Source organism: Emydura macquarii, unplaced genomic scaffold (assembly GCF_026122565.2).
Source record: "Emydura macquarii macquarii isolate MOO-44397 ecotype Brisbane River unplaced genomic scaffold, CSIRO-AGI_Emac_v2 contig_1040, whole genome shotgun sequence".
Classification (NCBI taxonomy): domain Eukaryota; kingdom Metazoa; phylum Chordata; order Testudines; family Chelidae; genus Emydura; species Emydura macquarii.
This window is the reverse complement of record NW_027131177.1, coordinates 1-18,180: the sequence shown is the minus strand read 5'-3', so window position 1 is coordinate 18,180 and position 18,180 is coordinate 1. Positions and strand designations below refer to the sequence as shown.

General features: G+C 44.0%; 2 pseudogenes; both read left to right on the top strand.

The window, feature by feature from the left end:
- The first annotated feature begins 434 nt into the window (after positions 1–434).
- On the top strand, positions 435–2,358 carry LOC137150907 (olfactory receptor 10A4-like; annotated as a pseudogene).
- Positions 2,359–10,805: 8,447 nt separating this feature from the next.
- LOC137150906 (olfactory receptor 9S13-like) lies at positions 10,806–12,713 on the top strand (annotated as a pseudogene).
- The last annotated feature ends 5,467 nt before the right edge of the window (positions 12,714–18,180 follow it).

Below are 18,180 nucleotides of genomic sequence, written 5' to 3'. Positions count from 1 at the left end.
AACCAGTGTCTGCCGAGCCAGGTTGGGAGACTCTCTCCTGCCTGCGCCAAAGTGCTGTGAAGACACACCCAATGTTGTCTGGCTGGCTAAAGGGCGCCAGGGGTATCCGCCTGTGTAACCAGAACTAGCAAACAGGAAATGAAGCCCGGTCATCTCCTCGTTTTAAAGACCAGGGAGATCCAGGCTGACATTCTCAGAACCGATCACTGTTCTGGGTGTCCAAGTTGTGACACCGCGAGCCTGGCTTTGTAACTGACATCAAAGGGATCTGTGGGTTCTTACTGGCACTGCGCATCAACCACCAGATATCTTGCAAATGGACGCACCATCGAAAATTGGTGTGTCAGAGATCATATCTATGTATTTCTTATAGCATTCACCCAACTGACCCAGTTCATGAAGAATTTTATTATGATAGGAAACAGTCGTAGGCCATGGCTAGCAGGAACCACACAGTGGTGACAGAGTTCTTCTTTGTGCCTTTCTTCAACCTCCTGATACTCCGCGTTTCCCTTTTTTCCTGGTGATGCTGATGTACCTCCATACCATAGTGGGGAATATGCTCATCATGCTCACAGTGGTGGACCCTGCCCTTCGCTCCCCCATGTATTTCTTCCTCTGGAACTTGTCCTCCCTGGAAATCGGTTACACCTCGTCCACCATCCCCAAGATGCTGGTGAACTTCCTCTCCAAGGACCAGAGCATCTCCTCCCTGGGCTGTGCCACACAAATGTATTTCTTCTCCTTCTTGGGGATCACAGAGTGCTGCCTACTGGCTGCCATGTCCTACGACCGTTACGTGGCCATATGTCACCCTCTGCACTACACGGCCATGATGAGCAGAGCTGTGTGTCTCCAGCTCCCAGCGGTGTGCTGGCTCATTGGGTTGCTGGTGGGTGTCGGGCAGACAACTTTCATATTCACTCTGCCCTACTGCGGGCCAAACAGGATCAACCACCTCTTCTGTGACCTGCCCCTGCTGCTGAAGCTGGCCTGAGCAGATACCTACAAGAATGAAATAGCTGTGTACACCATCGCTATCACCTTCATCATGGTGCCCTTCCTGCTCATCTTTGTGTCCTACGTCCACATCCTCCAGGCTATCCTCAGTTTTGTGTTCACTGCGGGCCGGAGCAAAACCTTCTCCACCTGCTCCTCCCACCTCCTTGCGGTGACCTTGTTTTATGGGTCTGCCATCGTGATATCTAAGGCCCAAATCCAGCTACTCACTCAACACGAACAAACTTCTTTCCCTGTTCTACACCGTGGTGTCTCCAGTTCTCAATCCTTTGATCTACAGCCTGAGGAATAAGGAGATGAAGGAAGCCCTGAGACGGGTGATGGCCAGCAAAATATTGGTTTGAATACTGGGAGGGTAGGATTGATTTTTTTTTTTTTTTTTTTTTTTTTTTTTTTTAAATCTTGTGATGGATTTGGAGTTGTCTGTAGTAGCCCGATCTATGAATTGTATGGCAATTATATTCATTACTTATGAATTCTCAGTTATCACCCTGAGGTATTGACAGGTTCTTCTCTCAAGGTCAGGCCCAATATTATTAAAATTACTGTTCAGTTGGAACTCCCGATGGGCACAGTTGCAACACTCACACTGTCGGAAACCTTCTGTATTTGTTATAGTTCATTAATATATTGCACCGACACTCTAACCCAGCAAGGTAGATAGAGATACTACAGAATATCCATTGACTCTCACCGTTCCTTCCAGAACAACCGCAAATGTTAGCCATCACCTTCCTCATCACCATCACCTTCCTCCTTGTCACCAGTGGCCATCATCTTGGCACCTCCCATGGGTGATGTCTCTCTCTCGTCCTGGCCACATGCTGGGTTGCAACTTTTATAATATGTTGTGCAGGCTACAGGCCTGCAGCCTCCTGGCATTACTGATGAATAAAATAAGGGCAAAAGCGATCTCTGTGGGTACGCTTTAGCAATCTAGGAATACTGTATCTTTTGTCTGAAGAGTGAAAAGAGATTTTTTTTGTGCACATTTCAGGTTACTTCAACAGCCAGATGTTCAGGAAACTACCCAGGAAGATGGACAGTAGTTCAGATGAGAGCTTCTCACCAAGGACAATTAACTGTGATATGCTGCCTCTGCCCACCCATAGCGAGCCTGGTAGACCAGCTTTCCCAGGCGTGAATCCCTCCCCCTCTGAAGAGAGGGAACTCAAAAGACTGAGGGGGTTTCAAGAAAGCCACTTCCCAAAGAGAGGAGAGCCTGGTTTGCTGAGGTGGTTTAAGGGGTGAAATTGCCTCCTGACCTCCAGAGGCAATTCCTAGAGGAAGCTTAGCCTTTCTGAGGGGCTTTAATACTTGTCTCTGGCTATGCCGTGTTCCTACCTTAAGATTAAACAATACTTTGTTTTAAGACGGCTGTTTTGCATCACTGTTATCACCGCAGGTCATGGCTCCCCAGGGGGCATGACCTTGTACTGAGTCCAGTCGGACCTGCTGAGCAATCCTGCTGTCACCCAAGAATCTGATCTGGAAGTGGGAGAATCCCAGGATTCCACACCAGCGAGGTGAAAGCTCCTGGCCTGACACCTGGAGGTGGGTCATAGAACCATAGAATCCCAGAATATTGGGTTGGCAGGGACCTCAGGAGGTCATCTAGTGCAACCCCCTACTCAAAGCAGGACCAACCCTGACTAAATCATCTAGGTCCATTCAGTGACACCCAGAGAAGGACAGAGGTACATCGCACCTTGAAGTGAAACAATTCTTTTCTTTTCTCTCTACCTTCTTACTTTTTTGCCCCTTCCCTCTCTTTTTCATTTTCTGCATTTTTAACATTTTTTCTCTTTTCCATTATTTTCTTTTTTTTCTTTTCTTCTCTTTCTCTCCCCCTCTTCCCACAGCCATCCCTGCTTTTTGTTTTTAATGAGGTTGTTGAATGAATCAAACTCCTTGATGCATTTTTATTCACTCGTTCACTGCACTTTGAAACAGGAGTAGATGAAAGAGCACTAGGGAATTTTAGTGCACGGCCGCTCAGTCTACGGGGACACGTAGTGTGTGGCATGCTAGTGAGGGGTAGATTTACACTCTGGCTTGCCATGAACTAAGCCCTCCCTATACTACAGAGTTAGGTTGACATAAGACATCTTGCATCAAGCTAACTGTGTAACCAGACACACTACAGTGTTCCTCCTGCTGCTGTAACTCACCCATTATGCCCATCTAATAAAGCCACTTCGGCGAGAGGCATAAGGCTTAGGTCAATGTAGTTCGGGCAACGCAGCATCTGTATAGACACTGTTACTTGCATCGTTTGTTGGCTGTCAGCATATAGCATATCTAGCTATCCCTCCATACTCATAGAAGATTAGGGTTGGAAGGGACCTCAGGAGGTCATCTAGTCCAGCCCCCTGCTCAAAGCAGGACCAACTCCAACTAAATCATCCCAGCCAGGCCTTGGTCAAGCCTGGCCTTAAAACCCCTAAGGATAGATTCCACCACCTCCCTAGGTAATGCATTCCAGTGTTTTACCACCCTCCTAGTAAATCCTTCACCATCCTCCTAGTAAAACCTCCTTCTGTATAATAATCTGGCCAGACACCTAATTGTCTTTTTTGTTGTCTCTGTCCATCAGGATGTCTGTCCATTTTTTCCTCCTTCTGCTGTTTCTCCATGCTGCGCTTTGGTCTGCCTGTCCCTGTGTAAATCTGCCTTACAAACTGTTCATCTATCCAAACATCTCTTTGTCCACCCGGCTAAATGTGTTTACACTCCCCTTAGCTATCCATCATAACACACCCATCTCTGTGGCAAGTGGACTTCAGCGGGCCGGGCTGCTGAGTGGCAACATGTCACAGTCACAGGTGCTAAATTAAATGTAAAGCTATAGCCTAATTTTGGGTAACTAAGGAATATCCCTTCTCACGCTGTGTGCAGCTAATTTCACAGGCAAAGCCGGTGGGAATTGGAGCCGATAAAGTTATTGCAATGTGAATGTAACACACTGCTACCTGCAGCCGTGACAAGGGAATAAACTTTAACAAGATCTGTCTCTGTCCCTGGTGGCTGAGCAGAGAAGTGGCAATGAACATCTGTCCATAGCGTGGGAGGTGCTGGACCTTAAGGATGCAGCTGTTTCTATATGTCTGACCACAGATCTGCAGTGACAGATCCCCAGCAGGGAGGAGTCCTGATCAGTTTCATCTGGAACATGTTAATTTCACTGATGCTTTGCTTAGGAAAAAATAATTCAAAAAACTGAAACAAAGCCCTGCTTCATTATGTGCTGGTTAAAACCATCCTGTTAGCAACACAGCTAGTACAATGAAATCTCACCAATTAGCCCCTGTGACACTGTAGAGATTTACAGTAGCAAACACAAAGAGTGTCATAGGCCTTAATGAGACGCTGAGAAGTCTTCAACCGAGCTGAGGCCTGGGCGTTGCCTGGAGATCTGACAAACACAGTATTCTTATCAGCAAGTTAAAGAAGTATGGGTTGGATGAATGGACTATAAAATGGATAGAGAACTGGCTAGAGCATAGAGCTCAATGAGTAGTGATCAATGGCTCCATGTCTAGCTGGCAGTCGGTCACAAGCAGACTGCCCCAGGGGTCAGTCCTGGGGCCGGTTATGTTCAACATCTTCAGTAATGATCTGGAAGATGGGGTAGATTGCACCCTCAGCAAGTTTGCGGATGACACTAAGCTGGGGGAGTGGTAGATACCCTGGAAGGTAGGGATAGGATACAGAGTGACCTAAACAAACTGGAGGATTGGGCCAAAAGAAATCTAATGAGGTTCAACAAAGAAAAGTGCAGAGTCCTCCACTTGGGAAGGAAGAATCCCATGCACAGCTATAGACTGGGGACCGATGAGCTAGGCAGCAGTTCTGCAGAAAAGGACCTGGGGGTAACAGTGGATAAAAAGCTGGATATGAGTCAGCAGTGTGCCCTGGTTGTCAAGAAGGCTAATAGCATATTGGGCTGCATTAGGAGGGGCATTGCCAGCAGGACGCGGGAAGTGATTATTCCCCTCTATTCGGCATTGGTGAGGCTGCATTTAGAGTATTGTGTCCAGTTTTGGGCCCCCCACTACAAAAAGGGTGTAGACAAGTTGGAGAGAGTCCAGCGGAGGGCAAGAAAAATGATTAGGGGGCTGGAGCACAGGACTTATGAGGAGAGGCTAAGGGAACTGGGCTTGTTTAGTCTGCAAAAGAGAAGAATGAGGGGGGATTTGATAGCAGCCTTTAACTACCTGAAAGGGGGTCTCAAGTTGCAGTTGGGGAAGTCTAGGTTGGACATTAGGAAAAAGTTTTTCACTAGGAGGGTGGTGAAGCACTGGAATGGATTACCTAGGGAGCTGGTGGACTCTCCATCTTTAGAGGTTTTTAAGCTGAGGCTTGACAAAGCCCTGGCTGGGATGATATAGCTGAGGTTAGTCCTGCTTTGAGCAGGGGGTTGGACTAGATGACCTCCTGAGGTCCCTTCCAACTCCAATATTCTATGATTCCATCTCCATTCTCTTTAGAACCTTATTTCAGGTAGTTGAAGGCTGCTATCAAATACCCCCTTATTCTTCTCTTCTGTAGACTGAATAAGGCCAGTTTCTTCAGCTTCTCCTCATAAGTCATGTGCCCCAGCCCCCTAATAATTTTTGTTCCCCTCTGCTGAACTCTCTCCAATTTATTCACATCCTTTCCAAAACTGGAGACAGGACTCCAAATGGGGCCTCAACAGTGCCGAATAGAGGGGAATAATCACTTCCCTCGTTCTGCTGACAATGCTCCTACTAATGCAGCCCAATGTGCCATTAACCTTCTTGGCAATAAGGGCTCCCTGTTGACTTATATCCAGATTCTTGTCCATTGTAACCCGCAGATCCTTTACTGCAGAACTGCTGCCTTGCCAGTCGGCCCCCAGTCTGTAGTGCAGGAGAACAAGGAGCAATGATCTCAAATTGCAGTGGGGGAGGTCTATGTTGGATATTAAGGAAAAAGTTTTTCACTAGGAGGGTGGAGAAGCACTGGAATGGGTTACCTAGAGTGGAATCTCCATCCTTCTAGGTTTTTAAGGCCTGGCTTAACAAAGCCCTGGCTGGGATGATTTAGTTCAGGTTGGTCCTGCTTTGAGCAGGGGATTGGACTAAATGACCCCATGAGGTTCCTTCCAACCCATATCTTCTATGATTATGATCTCAAGAGATCAGCCTCATAGCCAGTCAACATATGTTTTAGATCTTACCCAATAATCACGCTGCTGCCAATCCTTTAGTAAGTAAAAATCTAAAGTTGTATTTAAGAGAGAAAACAAGAGAATTATAATGGTTTATAGATCAGATACATACAATAATTACAATGTTCTTATATCAGGTTTGTAGCAGTGATGTTATAGACTGCTGGCTTGTAAAGTATCTGATAATTTCCGAAAGATTGGAAGGTCCTCAGTGCATAGTCCAATATTCTCCTTTTAGTTGTAAATCCACAGTCCATGGAATCCGAGCAGGAAAGAGGCAACATGGAGATTCTTCAGGAGTTTTTTATATCCTCTGCCATGTGCTTGGCATTTTACTGTCCCAAACAAAGCCCGCAGCACAGCTTCTGGAAAGTTACAGGCACATGATTAGGGGGCTGGAGCACAGGACTTATGAGGAGAGGCTGAGGGAACTGGGCTTGTTTAATCTGCAAAAGAGAAGAGTGAGGGGGGATTTGATAGCGGCCTTTAACTACCTGAAAGGGGGTTCCAGGGAGGATGGGGCTAGGCTGTTCTCGGTGGTGGCAGATGACAGAACAAGGAGCAACGGTCTCAAGTTGCAGTTGGGGAGGTCTAGGTTGGACATTAGGAAAAAGTTTGTCACTAGGAGGGTGGTGAAGCACTGGAATGGGTTACCTAGGGAGGTGGTGGAATCTCCATCCTTAGAGGTTTTTAAGCTGAGGCTTGACAAAGCCCTGGTTGGGATGATATAGCTGAGGTTAGTCCTGCTTTGAGTAGGGGGTTGGACTAGATGACCTCCTGAGGTCCCTTCCAACTCTAATATTCTATGATTCTATGATGGAGTCCAGGGTCACATGAGCATATCTGATGTCATTACATAGCTTGCTGACTCTCAGGAGCAACTATTGGCCATAACCATGCTAAGGCATCCACAGGAAGACTTACTGGGTGGGATAAGTTTCTTCTATGGCCTATTGTCAGAGTGAAGTGTCTTTAATGGGCCATCAACACATAGCTATCGGCTTCAATGTAGATTTTACCTTGTGGATGTTACCGTAGGAGCAAACACATTTGGCATACAGTTATATAGACAATATTTATAGCTTCAGATACAGTGATAATACATGGACTAAAATAGGATAATCTGACTTAGCAAATCATAACTTTTCCATTGACATCTTACATGATATACTTTGTACAAGTTTTCTTGAAATTGTCTAACTGTGGCAATATCATTGATATAAAGGGTCAGATTTCATCACAGGTCGCTATTAGCATCTACATGGGGAACAAATATTTAATAATGGGCTCTTCAGTCTAGCAGAGAAACCTATAACATGCTCAAACGGCTGGAAATGGAAATTAGACAACTTCATACTGGAAATAAGGGCTACATTTTTAACTGTTGAGAGTAATTAATCATGGAAACAACTTAAAAAGGGCCATGATGGATTCTCCATCACTGGCAATTTTAAATCAAGATTAAATCAAGATTTTCTAAAAGATCTGCTCTAGGAATTACTTTGGGGGAAATTCTATACCCAGTGCTATTCAGGAGGTCAGACTAGATGATCACAGTGGTCTCCTCTGGCACTGAAAGCACTGAATTTATTAAAGAGATAGTGGGCCAGATAGTTGGTCCATTCAATCAAGAAGTCAATGAGATACTTCTTCTTGTTTCAAAAGGTAGCAGATCGGGCTCTCACTTCTCTGGGCGTAAATGCAGAGTAGGTTTATAGTCAATAGGGAGATACATCCTTGAAATTCTTTAACATGAGGCTGTAGATAGATAGATTAGATAGATAGATAGCGTTTTCTCTGCCAAGCACATTTTTTCTATGACTTAATCACGTGGGTTGTTGTATTCCCACTGGTCTGATCATAAGCATAAATTTCTTGTGACTCTTCTAGAGATTTTAATAGAATTCAAATAAGTCAACCATGCTTCTTGTCAAGGTCTGACCTATCTTACTTCATCTCTCTTGGGCATCTCTTTAATTCTTTTGTCACATTGCACCTGCCTCTCAAAAGCTGGTGTATCCCCTAAAAGCAGTGATAGTTAGTCTGGAGAAAATCTTGATTTTATGTTTGAGACAGATGCAGCCATGTATCCTACAATAGAACAAACTCCTCTCTGCTGCGCATCCAATGTGGTCTCTTCAAACACAGTTTTTGAGCTTTGCCATAACACCCTGATAAAACAAGCACCTGTTCCGAAGATACTTGATATTCTGCTGACTTTACCTGGATTCCAAATGTTAGTATAAGGTATTTAAAACTATATTGTCTTGTTGATTTCTTAGTTATTCTGTCTGTATGGTGTCAAGTGTAATTGATTTTAGGTCAACACTGCCACAGAATTCCTTAGCACAAGGTCTGGATTATACTTTATTTTAGCCTGACACTGAAAAGAGTTTTGGTCCATACCTTCACTGAAATATTGCCAATCATAGTACTGAAGTTAAATGAAGAACTCACCAAAGCAGGCACTGTGCCTCAGGGGAAGTGCTTGACGATTGGGTCCAAAACTTCTAAGTGTTTAGCAATCAAGTTATTCTTCCCTTCCACCCCACAAAAGTATTTGCTCTGTCAAAAAAAAAAAAAAAAAAAAAAAGCCTGGAAACCTGTAAAGATCATGAGGACATTTATTGAAAAGAATCAGCCCATTGCCAGAAAATCATAGAAATGTAGGCCTGGAGGGGACCTCGAGAAGTCATCTAGTCCATTCTGCAGCACTGAGTCAGGATTAAGTATGCCTAGACATTCCCTGACAGGTGCTTGAGACATGTTATTCACAGGTATAAGTGTTGTCTGCATCATCAGAACATTAATAGGGATATTGTGAACCAGTGATCTGAGAGACAGAGAGAGATTTTAAAGAGTTTCATGTGTGACATATACCCCTGAGTACCCTCCCCCACCCACATCTGCTGGGGATTTATGATTTGTTTTAAAACGCTTTGTCTCCCCTGCTGCAGAGCTTAATAGTAACACAACCAACAGTTAAAACTGACCAGTTAACTGTGGAAACACAGACAATGATTCTACACAGATAGCTGCTCTCTGAAAATTACAGCAATCTCATTGAATAATATTTGCTCTGTAAGCTCTTTTACTTACAGTGACCTTATATGATATTTGTGATAATAGTGGGCAAAAGAAATTTCAGAGGGAAGTTTGATTTTAGGGTATCGCAGTCCCTTGAAGAAAAATATCTTTACAAACCCTATAGAATATCCAAGAAGGAAAATCTACCTACCTACCTACCTATCTTTTAACCTGTGTCCTGAAGCCTTAGAAGGAAGGGAGCTTAACACTGTCACCTGTGCATGAAATGTGGGAAAATCTCCCAGACCATCATAAGAACTGCAGACGTGCAAGCATTCCATTGTAGAGGGAGGTGTCTGTCATCATCTCTTGGACAGCAAAGGGCTGAATGGACCAAGCCTTGTTTGCATTCATGACGGTTTTGAGCACTTTGGTGAAATTTTGAGTTTGGGTGGCATAAAATGCAATTGACAGTGTTGGAAGATCTAAGAAAAAGAAATCGACTGAATGTGCCAGGGGTCACTCTGCCAAAAATTCCCATCAGGTACAGAAGGGAAAGGGAGCAGAACTAGAAAGGAGGGGAAAGATTGCTGCTTGTTGCTGAGAGTGAGGCTTTTCTCCAGAACAAACTGATCTCTCCCCAAGAGCTGAGCTGAGAAAGTTGGAGTTGGGGAACAGGGAATGTGCCACAACTCATAGGCCGCTAACATCGGCTCAAGGAGGGATGAGGTTGGGGCTGCTCGTGAGATGTCTTGGGGGAGTCTGACATCATAGAACTTGTTAATGAATTCATGGTTGGTTTTCTGAAATCCAGTCTGTTGTCTTCCTCCCACTTCCCCACCACAAATAAAGTTCTCTGTGCTTGCCGGTTGGTTGCCCACCGTGGTGACTATAGGTTCCCTGATTTCTGGTTTGGGGCTAGAGCTGGTGTGAATGAAGTCTTTAATGAAAGTCATAGAAAAATTGAACCTGGTCTTTTTGGCCACTAATGACACCTGACAAAAAGGGTTACATAGTAAATGGTTTATTTGGTTTTGCTTGCCAGGTTTTAATCAAAATATGGATGAAATCCACATTAAAATATCTATTTTAAAAATACATCATGCATTGTTTTAACTGTTATTTTCCATCCAGCTCTACCTCACATCCAAACATTAGAAAAACAGGAAATGCTTTGTAAGGGTTCCACCAACATTGTAACGGAATTATCTGAACAGCTGTAGGTTGTTGACTTAGATTCCCATGAAGAGATCCCAAATGCCATTCATCGGATGGAAGAGACTCACATGTAGGGTGATGAATCATGAATACACTGTGATATAGCAAAGGCAGAAGGCTGTAGGAAAGTGATTGAATGCAGAGATATAAGCCTCAGAATGCTCCGGGCTCTGTTCCCTGCAGTTTAGCTGAGGGTTGTTAGGGGGCAATTAGGAGCAGCTGGGGGCAATTAGGGACCAGCCAGGTGCTCCATAAAAATCCTCCGCCCCAGACAGACAAGGTACAAGCTGGGAGGAGTAGAAGTGCTGTGCTGTGCTGTGAGGAGGGACAGACCAGAGTGCAGAGATTCTGTGGAGGAAGGTACCAGGCTCAAGAAGCCATAAGGAGGGGGAAAACTAGCCCAGGGGAAGAGAAGTGCAGTTGGGAGCACGGTGCCAGCAGCACATAGCTGCTTCTCATAGGGCCCCTGGGCTGGGACCCGGAGGAGTGGGTGGGCCCAGGTCCCTACCCCCTCCTTGGGGAAGATGGGGTGACTGAAGATGCCCTGACCCACTACAAGCCACCAGAGCGTGAGACCCGCTAGGGGGGAGTTGGCTGCCTACCACAACACGTACACAAAAGGTTAATTATAGAACAGTTGAAATGAACAATTAATTGTTATCAAGGGGGCTACACTGGGAGGAAGTTACTACTCAACATGAGTAAGGATGGCAGAATCAGACATTTAATTCACAATCCAGCTAAACTTTAAGCAACTTTTAGTTAAAAGAAATAACAAAGCCATACATTTTTACTCAGATTTACTCTGTCAGTACTCAAGCAAATATCCCATTAAATGTCCCCAAGTAAGGATATTCTGTATAGACATTAAAACTTTCAACTGAATAATTGAAGTTTCTTAGAAGCAGAAATGGTGATGAAATAAATCGTGTGTGTGTGTGTGTGTGTGTGTGTGTGTGTACACTGATTCATACACTGAAAGGAATATAATTTAAGGCCTATTTCAACCACCCTTTTATACATCAATGGCATTGCTCATGCAGGATTTTGCCAGTGTCTTACTCAGCCAAGAAGAAGAATCTTGAATCCAGATTTTAGGGGGAAGTTGATTGATTGGGGCTTGATAGTAAAATTAAAAAAAACCCAAATACCTGAGGTCAGATTTTTAAATGTATATAGATACCTAGTTGGACTTTCCAAAACAGCTGAGTGACTAACCCCCATTGGTTTAAAGACCTTTTAGGAGAAGCTTCAATGTATCTTCTATATTTGACTCCTTTTTACCTTTTATCTTGGTCTATTTTCTATGGGAAATGTCAGCTATGGAGCCAGTAAGAGAGGGGAACCACACAACAGTGACAGAATTCATCCTATTGGGGCTTGGAAGAGGAGCAGGGTTTCAGACTGTTCCCTTTATGATGTTCCTGGTGATTTACATGATAACCGTGCTGGGAAACACCATCCTGGTCCTCATCATTACAGCCAACTCTCAACTTCACACCCCCATGTACTTCTTCCTCATGAATCTGTCACTTTTAGACCTCTCCTACTCCTCCGTCATTGCCCCCAGAGCCATGGCAAGCTGCACTGCAGGAAGCAAAGCCATTTCCTACAGTGGATGTGCCACCCAATTCTTTTTCTTCACTCTCTTCCTCACCACTGAAGCGTTTTTCCTGGCAGCGATGGCCTACGATCGCTATACACCGCCATCTGCAACCCACTCCGGTATCCCATCGCCATGTCCAAGTGGGTTTGCGTTCAGCTGGTGGTGGGATCCTGTATCGGCAGCTGCGTGAATGCCATGGTGCAAACCAGCTTCACCTTTACCCTGAACTCCTGTGGCTCTAATGAGATTGACCATTTCTTCTATGATGGCCCTCCCTTGATTAGTCTGTCCTGCAGTGACACGTATGTCAATAATCTTGTGATGTTTACCCTATGCGGTTTCATCATAGCAGTCACTTCCCTCATTGTCCTCATCTCCACCATCCTCAGGATTCGCTCTGCCGAGGGCAGGCACAAAGCCTTCTCCACCTGCACCTCCCACATGGTGGCTGTGACTTTATTTTATGGGACCACTGCTTTCATGTATGCCCAGCCCACTTGGCTATCTTCTCTGTACCAAAGAAAAGCAGTGTCCGTGTTTTATACCCTTTTCATTCCCATGTTGAATCCCCTCATCTACAGCCTTAGAAACAAGGATGTGAAAAATGCTTTGAGAAGGACTATGGGCAAGAAATGTTTGAGAAAATGAACACTGTCCTTGAACATAGAGATGAAATTGAGTGGGTCAATGTACTATGCAACACAACAAGTTCTGACGAAGTTTGTATTTTTTAGGGTGGGTGGGGTCGGGGGAGTAGTTTTTCCAGGTATAAACAAATAAATCTTTGGGACCCACAGTCTCTCTTTGTCTCTGTCTCTGTGTGTGTCTCTCTCTTCCTTCTGTGTGGCTGTCACTCTTCTCTCTGTGTCTGTCTTGCCCATCCTAGCTTACTAGCTGACCTGTGGAACTCATTGCCACTGGATATAATGCAGTCAAATATATTCCTAGAATTCTAAAATAGGTTTGATCTTTATAGGGACTTCATGTTTCAGGATATGCATCAGCTACTGCCTGTCTGAGATTGTGGAGTAAATTTTGTCCATGATTTATCATGCAATTCTTCTGTCTTTGAAACAGCTGACACTGGCCGACACCAGAGACAGGACGTTGCTTCATGGCTATTCCCTTGTTCTTGTAACATTCCAGAACACTGACCATAGAACATATTTAAGACAATAAAGTATTTCTATATACATTCACATATTTGCATTTCTTTGAGTTGGAATCACCTCACTCCAAATCCTTCAATAATGTCAATTGGGTGAGCAAATCTGATTTCTGTTTGCTTTCCAATGATTTTCATCTGTTCAAGATTTAGCCCTTGAATTTTCCCTGATTCCTATTGGGGTAGCAGTTTGAAAATGGTTAACAATATGACACCTGTATCAGATAATGAAAACTGATAAAGTCCATGTTAAACTGAATCACCTATGTATAATATTTCTATGTCATGTCTGCACCACAACTCAATAAAGCAAGTAGTCTTGATTCAAATCTCACACATATTTGTGTAAATAAGGAACCTTCACTCATCGAGGTGTAAATCACTAGTAGCCATAGGCAAATCAGTGGGTCTGATTCTCCTCTCACTCCTCCTGACATAAATCAGGAGTCACTGCACTGAAGTAAATGCATTTACATGTTCTAAAGCTTGTAAATCAGGAGCAACGCCATGGAAGTCAATGGGCTTGACTCCTCTGTCACTCACCTCTTTGTAAATCAGGAGTAACTTCACTGGAGCCTACGGGCCTGAGTTATCTCTCATTCAGCCTGACTTAAATCAGGAGTCCCTCCACTGTAGTAAATACATTTACACTGTTCTAAAGCTTGTGTAAATTGGCGGAGAATCAGGCCCAAGTGCTCTACATTTTTTCCCTTTTGATTTGGTCATGAAATGAAAATCACACCTTGACCCCAAGCCTGCCGCATTTTTTGAGGTTAACATCACCTTGGCTTCAGGGGAGATATTGGTGCGTTATGTATTGCCAGATCAAGCTCAAACTGAGGATTTACCATGGAAATCCCAGATTGTTCACCTGCAACCCTAATTAATTAAATTCTGAATGTACCATTTGAAAAAAAGTATCTAAGAATGAAGTTATACGAGTTGCCTTTATTTTCAGTATGTGAATTCCTTTCTTCACTGCTGTTTGGCAAAGCATAAACTAAGAGATGCAAAGGTCCCTCCCCAAGGAAAGGAAGGACCTGCCACAGATACAGCCTGAGAGGGAAGCTTTCCCCTCTCCCTGTCATATAAATTCTGGACTTTGGGAATCCCCTTGGTGTTTTGGTTTGGACTACCCCAGCAGGGGACAGCCCTGGGACTGAGCTGGCCTGAGGGTGGGGGTGGGTGCGTACCACAGGAGGAGGCAGTTGCTGTCTGAGGAAGAGGGCTATATCACTACAAGCTGCCAACAGAAAATGCCTTGTAGGGAACACACCCCCTTCACACTGTCTTAACCCAAACGGTGGCTCTGGGACAATCACAGGGGGAGGGGGAGAAAGGAAGTGGCCCCGGCAGGACAGCATTAAGTGGGGCGATCCAGATAGCAAGTGTGAAAAATTGGGAGAGGGGCATAATAGGCACCTATATAAGAAAAACTCCCGAATATCGGGACTGTCCCTATAAAATCAGGACATCTGGTCACCCTAACCTTAAGCAGCCTTGGTTATCAGATCATTGTCAGGCCTCCAAGGGTCCTGAGTCAGAGCCCAGTGGAGTGGCAGGGCTGAGGGCCCCCTACCAACAACCCTCCCTCTATGTTACCGGTTTTAGCCCTGACCAGTAGGCCACACTACCTGATCAAACAACCCCTGAGTGAGGACTGTCCCAGGATGTGATTTTGCAGCTATGCAGCTCAATTCCGACAGTCCCTCGTGTGTACACAGCTATTCCTACAGGAAGACATTTATACTGATATTGCTTATTCCTGTGAATTTACATTTGAAGTTCCCATAGTCATTGTCAATTGCGAATGACTGAGTAAAACTACCACACTGGAATATTAATTCATGGTATGAGACTACATTGGTGTAAATAAGCTCTTAATCAATGCTACTATAGCTGCACTACAGGTCAGCTTTTAAAGGTAGTTTGGCACCTAGTAGGATTTTCAAAAGCACCTCGGAGCCTAATTTCCATTGATTGCTGTGGGTGTTCAGTGAAAGGAAATAATGATGATATCCATGCGTTGACAATCCCTTTTTCCAGAATAATAATTTCCCGCGGCCTTGCTACACTAGAAAGCTTTATATACAAAGTTCTGCCAGTATAGTAACACCAACTAGAGCTGGGGTTTTTGTTGTTGTTTTTTTGATGGAATGTTTTTCTGTTAGAAAATGTTAATTAATTGAAAATGAATGTTCTATTGGATTGTGATAGTTCTGACAAAAATCCGATAGAAACCAGCCATGAGTTGGAGGCTCATGTGCCTTCCGGTGTCCCTGCATCTGGGCCAGTCCACCAGGAGGAGATAACTTGGAGAACAGGGCTTCCAGGTTCCCAAAATTTTCTCTTTGCTCTCTGGGCCTCCGAGTGGTTTGTGAAGTGTTCGAAGCGCTGTGAAAAGGTCAAAAAGCATTTTTTCTAAACAACTTTTGGGAATTCTTGGTCCGTGGGAAATTTCAAAATTTTTTGTTCTTCAGCAGAACAGTTTTTTTTCTTTTTTTGAAATTTCAGAATTTCCCACAGAATTTGAGTTTCCGGACAACTCTACCACTGACAAAATTAATGTAGAAGATGTAGTCGGTTATTTGGCTGTGTTTGTGTTCTCTCTGTGTACTGCCCAGCTCTGCGCAGTGAGCTGACACAGTAGACCTCGATCGAACTGCACACTAGGACCACCGACTCAAGCAAAGGCACATGGCCGGTTTATTGTTGATGAAGCACGGTCCTGGTATCCCGTAGACTCTACAGGACCACTAATACATGTATGCCCGTTACAATGGACCAGCTCAGCGAATGGCAGTACTTTCCATTCCCCCCCTGGGCTGGACAAAGACACCCCCTCTGAGGCGCCTCTTTATACACTAATACTAACAAGTTAAGTATTGCCCCTCTGATGTGGCCAGTTACCTCCCTTTACCTTGTACCTGGTGGTTCGATCAGTACATCTCTATCCATCACCCTGTCACCCTGACCTTATCTTTAAGGGAGTCATTGGGTCCTTTTATCATCTTTGGGCAGTGTGTTTACACCATAACCTTCTACTGGGATGATCAAGCACTACCTTTCTGGAATGTGTTTATGCGAATACTTAGTGCCTGGGAGTGCCTCTGTTTTTGCAACGACAGCCCTGTTCTTGCCAAGTTCATGTATTGATCAGTGAACCTGCAAGCAGGCATCTGCTTTGTAACAGGGCCTGACTTTTGCTCGTAGCTTGACGCTTACTACCTTTGCAGGGCCTGACTTTGTTTAGGCCTTACACTAGGCCTCCTTATAACAGGCCTCATATCTCAGGCTCTCTTTCTCTACTACAGAAGAGTGCATTCACACTTGGTCAGTTGTGCTGATACATTGTAACCACACAGCACTGGGTTGTTTGGACAAAAGTCGTGGCAATCTGAGTATGGAAAGGCATCTGATCGCCCCACTTTCTGGAATGCTATCTTGGGGACATTTCCACAGTGCATCGCGTGACACCTGCACTCCTTTGAGGGAATTGTTAAATTCATATGGATGGGAAGTGACACCCAACACCTGATTCTCAGAGTTAAATTAATCATTTCAGGGAGTAGAGAAAAAATACCATTTGACCTAGTAGCCCAATCAAATCTAAACAATCTAATTTCAAATGGCAAACATGTTGAGAGAATTTCTCAGAGACAGGCTACAGACTGAGAGTCTGATTCTCCTCTCACTCATCCTGGTGTAAATCAGGAGTAACTCTACTGGAGTAAATGGAGCTGATTCTGACCATGAAGCAAATCAGAAGACCCACCCCCAAAGTCAGTATTTTCCATGCAGCCTTTTCTGCTATGTACATGGAAGAAGGAGACATGTTTTTAAAGTATAACTTGTTATTTTAAGTTATGGTTCCCTTTTGGATTTCTCTGGGGAAAAATAAGATCAACGTGTAATACATATTGCCTTGTTTGGAAATAGACACTCAGCAATGTTTAGTTGAACAGTGCTGAAGCTGCTGAGTTTCCAGATGATGTCTCTAAAATTGAGAGAACTCTGCCCACCAGCTTGAGCTTGATAACAAAGTCTGAATCTAGCCCTATTGGTTGAATGGTCTAGTAAATTGTAGGGGAAAAGCTCTAATCTGATTTGGCCTCTGGCCTCTGGGGGAATCACAGAAGGGAGGGGAAAATAAAACCATGAAACTTTAAGAAGCTGTGTCAGAGATCCGTCATCAACTTATTTTATTGTATTTTTATCTCCAGAAGCCACAGGACTAGGTGAAGAGGCATTTCTCCATCATCTGTAGCTGTCCACCAGCAGGGTGAAGGAACCAATAACATCAGAAACTTCAGATAATTTCCACAGGCTGACAAAAGAGTTAGCGGAGCAGAGACAATCACCATCAACAGCCAACAATATTCAAGACGTGTCATAAAATTCACGAAGTTTGAAGGATTTTTAAGTATGTAACTTTTCTCCTTTTCAATGTCTGCCATCAGGGCTACATGCTAACGTGAACTATGCTAATATGCATATTTAACAGCGAAGTATTGGGTATAGGCAGTATGAGTGTGAATGAGTTTCACTGTGCCTGGTTGAATCCACATGACAATGGCTCCCAAATGAGTAGCTTGTAAGACATTTTAAAACCGCCTTAAATTAAATAATTTGCTGCCTTAGGGTGATAACATAGATTTGTAGATTAATAGATGATAATGCCAGAGGGGACCTTGAGATCATCTCACCTGACCTTATGCAAAATGCCAGCTATAGAATTTCACCCAGTTACCCTGTATTGAGCCCAACAATTTATGTTAGACTAAAGGATATCTTCCAGACAGTTATCCAGTCTTGATAAAAAGACATGAAGAGATAAAGAATCCAATCTCTCTTGGTAGTTTATTCCAATGGTTACTCTCCCTCACTGTTAAAAATCTGCACCTTATTTCTAATATGAAGTTGCTTGTTTTTATGTCCAGTCATTGGTTC